Below are 6,088 nucleotides of genomic sequence, written 5' to 3'. Positions count from 1 at the left end.
TACTTCTGCTTGCCAGACTATTTCTGATGCAAGCCAGGATGCTACTGGCCTTCTTGGCCACCTGGGCACTGCTGGCTCATATTCAGATGGGTGTTAATCAACAGCATTGGGTCTTTTTCTTCTCAGCAGAAGCTTTCCAGACACGTTTCCTCAAGCCTGTAATGCTTCACGATGATGCTGTGGCCCAAATGCAGGACCCAACACTTAGCTGTATTGAACCCCATACAAATAGCCTTGGCCCACTAATTCATCCTGTCCAGATCCCTCTGTAGAGTGTTCCTTCCCTCAAGCAGATCAATAGCCCTGCCTAACCTGGTGTTGGCTGCAGACTTACTGAGCGTAAGATATTAAACCAAACTGTCCCCAACACTGAATCCCTGGGAACACCACTTGTGACTGGCAGCCAACTGGATTTACCTCCATCCACCACAACTCTTTGTGCCCTCCCATCCACCCAGTGTTTTACCAGTGAAGGGTACACCCATCCAAGCCATGAGCAGTCAGTTTTTTCCAGGAGAATCCTATGGGGAACTGTGTCAAAAGCTTTACTAAAGGATAGGTAGTCAACATCCACGGGCTTTTACTCATCTTCTAAGTGGGATTTATTTGTTCTGGTCCTAACACAATTAAGAAGGACATAACCATGAACTGTTTGTGTTCAGAATGTAGAGGAAGGATCTGGAAGCAAAACAGTATAATTTAGACTCTGGACTTATTCCAGAGAGCAGTCTTCAGTTTACTAAAGGAATTGCTTGGCAGAAGACCTTAAGAAATTGCCACAAAGTGGCAAAGTGACTATGATAGATTGCTAAATTTATTAAAAATAAAATAAAATAAAACACAATATATAGAGAGAGTTTATAAGCAAACTATTTTGCCAGAAGGCCCACCATTTTATATAAAGTCCTTCATGAAGAATTAAAATGCATCCAAAGATTGGAAATAAGGACTTACCTATTCTTAACATAACAGGGGTGATCTAGGGACCCATCAGGCAGTCAACTTCACCTCAAGCCTTGGAGAAATCACCGAGCACCTTCTCATGGAATTAATTTTCAGGTATGTGAAGTAAAATAAGGTAATTAGGAAGATTTTAAGAGGACTTAGCTAGGGAAAATCATGTTTGACCGGTCTTATTGCATTTTATGGTGAAATTTCTGTCTATGCAGATGACAAGGATTTATTAACCTTTATTTCAATAAGACTTCTATCATCTATAGACTTAGTTATCCTAAGATCCTATGAAAATGAAGTATATTTTTATATCTATGTTTTTTAATTCAAAGTATATTAGCTACAGAAGTTATAACTTTACCTTTCTTTCTAAGCTATTTCAAACTTTCTTCTTCATTTTCTAGTAAGACTTATTTTACTACAGAAACAAATATTTGCAAATATAATTAAATAGTTTGACATCTTCACAGTTATCTACACAACAATTTGCTCTTGTAAATAAATTTATTCTTTTTTAAATGTAGAGTTGAAGTTTTGATCAATGCAGACAAAAAATACTAGACAGAAATAAAAATAATGTGCTGAGGACTCAAAGAACACTAAGATTCAAAGAAGCCTTCAAATGATATGATTACAATAAGGCATTCTTCTATTTTTTAGAAATAAATATATTTACTTTTCATTCTCTAAGAATAAATCAGTACATCTTTATAGTTTTAAATGTATAGAAATTGATAAATATAGGATTAATCTAATTCAATGGATTTTTTTTGTCTCATATATATTTTTTTCCTTGCTGACTTAATTCCACAGTTATGTTTTCAGTGGTTTTCAAAACTTCAGTAGAAAGATGGGAATTCTGTACTATTGGCTCAGTATTCTTTACTGCATTTATCTAATTATTTGTGTAGTTTTCTTATACACATCTAGATCAATAACTGAACTAAAGACATTAAGAGCTCTATCTTCTGCACCACAGAATAATAAAAATATTGAAAATATTTTTATTTGAGGATTAAATTCTTTGAGCAATGTGGTGTCTACCTACATACAATTTCCAGTACATTGGATATGACAGTAGCGAACATAGTAAAAGGTATGATCCTCCCCTAGTCGAGGGAGCAAAACAAGTAAAACAGTCCAAGCATGTATATATAACTACAGTATGTGACAGACTAAGAAACTAGGGCTGAATCAGGAAGGACAAGTGTCTCAATGCAGACTAGCAATCATCAGTGATAAGAAAGAATCCTTCTCTACTGCTATGACTTAGCTAAACCCAAGCACAGTCTTATTCATAATTTTTGGTTCCTTGTGATCCTGGTGAACAGTTTCACAGATACAAAAGAGATATCTGGTAACACATCCTGCACCTCTATCCAGCTCTGAGGTTGCTAGAGCCATCACTGCAAATTCTGAGCTTAACACAAAGGAAAATCAAGCTCACAGTTGTTGATTACTAGCAAAGGCTGGGTAGAGCTAGCTATCCTGTGTATGCTACAAGATTATTCAGTTTCCCTTCCTTGAACTGGCATTTTGAAAGGATACAATGGTATATTGCTAATAAATTACTGCCACAAGTGTCGTGAAAAAGTAATAAATTGATGTAATATATCACCACTGTCTCAAACAGTTAACGACAACAAGTAGGACCAGGTTCAGCACGCCTAGGATTCAACATAGGGCTGAAGTAGCTCAAAATTATAAGGAAAAAATGCATGCACACTTGGTTCTGCAATATGCGTGTTCACAGCTATGTTCTCTGCAAGCAAAATTAGATGTGTAAGACTAAATATATTTAAGAAAACCTTCATGAGGCTAAATGAGCATCTTGAATCTAGGTGTCAAGATTTGGGTGGGAGGGCACAGCTGAGTCCCTCAGTCATGGGCAGGCACCTTGGGGAGAACCTGGGTCAGAAAGAGCAAAAACACTGCCGGCAGTCAGGGCTGAGGGAAACTGCGTAAGAAACAGCTCTGTGAGCCCCGAGGGAGGAGCAGCAAGAGGGGAGCAGGAGCTCCAGTCACCCTAAGCAAGGAGTCCCCTGAAGTCACAGGAGAGACCCTGGACGGGCAAGTGTTTCTATGCAGCCCCTGGTAGGGCCCCACACAGGAGCAGAGGAAACTGTGAGGAGGAAGAGGCAGCAGAGAGGAGCTGTTATAGACTGACTACACTCCCCAATGCCCCATCTCCCTGTGCTGTTGAGAGTTGGAAGCAGAAGAGTCAGAAATGGAGTGAAGCTGAGTCTGGGAAAAGGAGGGGAGAGGAAATGTTCCAGTTTTTGGTTTTGATTCTCACTACTTAAACATATTTTAACTGGCAATAAATTAAATTAATTTTCCCCAAAGAGGGGTAGAGAGTGGTTGGGTGGGGTCTGGCAACCAGCCAAGGTCAATGCACCACCATGAAATACATTTGTAAAGTTACAATTCACAACAATGAAATATAACCTTTAACTTCTTTTACAAATGTCCTTCCCTGACATGTCACAGGTCAAGTTAAATACCCTTGGCTTTGCAGAGAGAATACCTCAAAACTGGAAACCTCTTGACAACATCATTTTATCTTGCTCCACTCAAACCTGGGATCAAGAAGCATCAGCAGACCACATTTTTTTCTGTGTTCCAAACACTGGCCTACCTTGTCCTGCTACAAGATGTTAGTTTTACTGGGGCATTGGATGTGAAATGGCAGGAGTTGTTATGGTATTTCCCTCTCCAATTTGGTCTTAAGTACTATTAAGCTGTCTACATGGCATCAATCATTTGTGTTCCTTGTAGCTATGGAGGGTTGGCATATACCAAGAGGGCAGGCAGCAGCCTGAAGGCTGGCAGGGCTGTGGCTTCCCCCTCGGTGAGCACAGTGCCACTGCACCTCAATGAGCTGTGCAAGGCCAAGGGCCAGGGCCCCTGAGGTGGCTTTGGAGCAGAGCAGGAAGGCTCTGCAGAAACATCTCTGGGCTCCCTCTCACCTGGCTCCCACCCAGGTCCTGTTGCAGTGTCTAACCAGGATGATCTGGGAAGAGCTGTGGGGGAGCACAAAGCCTCTCAGTTTACTACAGACACGGACAAAAATTTGTAAGTGTGATATTTGTAATCACCAGCAGAAGCCCCCAACTCTGGGGTACCCTGGGATGCCCTGGGGTGAAGGGACTGGAGCCTACAGGACCTGATCTTGGTCCTGGTCTGGATGGCATTGGCCACCTTGCCTGCCTGGGCATGAGTGCTTTCACCTCCCTGGGGTGAGCTAAGGCTGTGTGGTACAGTCTGTCATAACACCATGAGTAGCTGTGGTCATTGGAGAGTGACAAACTCCAGCCTTGGGTGTTTAAAGAAATGAGGGTAGCCAGTGGGTGCCAGCCATGCTGCCCTGTCTGCCCAGAGAATGATGCAGGGTATCATAAGGACAACTAAATCTACCTTTTTGTGTACACCGGAGGTGAGGTAGAATAGGCCCCCACCATAAACACCATATTTCTCCCATAAAGACTCCAGGATGCTTATGACTCTTTAAAATTTCCTCTGCACTTCTTGAGGAAGAATTGTTGTCTTACTTTTAAGACACAGAGGAGCACAGGATGAATGTATTTAATATCAAAGAAAAGGAGTTGAGACTAGCATGCTTTTGTATAACATTCATCAGGTATTGTGTGTCTCTGTATAAAGTAGACAACTTGAGCTATTAGGTTGTTACAGAATTCATTTGACTCACAATTACTTAACTCTATATATGGTTTGTTGGCTTTGTGAATCATAAGATTTTGAGTGCATCATCCTCCCCAGGCCCATCATCTACTTGAAGTGTACTGCTAGACACAGTCAGATGTTTGAAAGGAAAGGACCCTAAAGATTTACAGTGCCTTTTCCACTTTTTTCCTGATCCTTTCTTTTTTAACATGTTCTTATTTTCAGTATGACCAGATCATACCTGCTTTCCTGGGCAATTCAAAAGTGATGTATGATCACTAAGTTACAGAACTCACCTTCTGTATATTCTTTATGGTAGTCAGGTTAACCAAAAGCAAAAGGGTGGTAAGAATGATATTTTGACAGATCAACATCAGTACCTGATTGGAAAGGTTAAATAAGCAAAGCAGTTAACTAGCTGAATGCTTTAGAAACAGTATAGGATCATGGATGAGTTGAGTAGTTAGTGAATGAGCAAGAACAAGAATTAAGGATATATTCGAGACAAATTGGAAGGAGAGGTGGAGGGATCATGAAGTAAGGCAGTCTGAAGGCAAAACAGTAAAGAAAATGAATACCCTCACTGCTTGTGCTCATCACTTATTGTTTGGAGGATGTGAGAAAGTGAGTCTGGCAAGAGAGTACCTGCATCCTTGGGTAATGTATACTCACTTTTGAGCTTCCTGCACCTCTCAAGCAGAGATTTAAACTAAATATCAATAGCATGATGAACATCTGCAGCCTGCTATGAGACAGATTTGTCTCCAGATATGTCGAATATCAGCTCTAACACCTCTCAAGTTGTTCGCCAGCAACAGGGAGCAGCGAAGTTTTCAGTGTTCTGGCAATCTGTCAATCAATTGCAGATGTCAGTGGATGCCTCTAGGGGAATGAGAGTTCTCCATTAAGCAACAGTGGCTACAACAGCCCCAAACCAGACAATGACTACATACCTTCCTTTTATTGAGAAGAATTTCCTACGGTAGTATTTCTATGATCTATATCTTTTTCCTGGACCGTGGTAAGTAATCAAGGAGCCCAGGACTTGTTTTCTCCCCGTTTTCCTCAGTTCATTTACTCTTACTCTTCTGCCCAAATCCATCCCAAGAGAACTCATTATTTCTCCGATAGAAATGAAAAAATGTCTGGGCAAAGTTGCTCTGTATTTTCTCATCCAAAATATTAAATTACAGCTATCCCTGCATGGATGTTTTTGGAGTCAGTTCCATGATCATTTAGCCTACTGTCAAAGCTAGCAGGACACAAGCTGACATCAGTCTGAACACCCTGCTCCAACTGTTGTGCAATTCTCACATTACAAGCCACTTGGCTTTTGACATCTTTCTTAATCATAGCAAAAATGCAGGTATTTTAATTGTGCATCTGTCTATGCACACTGAGGACACATTCTGTCTCATATGCCATAGGTATAAACATAATAACTGCACCC

Source organism: Cuculus canorus, chromosome 2 (assembly GCF_017976375.1).
Source record: "Cuculus canorus isolate bCucCan1 chromosome 2, bCucCan1.pri, whole genome shotgun sequence".
Lineage (NCBI taxonomy): Eukaryota > Metazoa > Chordata > Aves > Cuculiformes > Cuculidae > Cuculus > Cuculus canorus.
The sequence above is the reverse complement of the archived record's forward strand: the minus strand, read 5'-3'. Positions refer to the sequence as shown.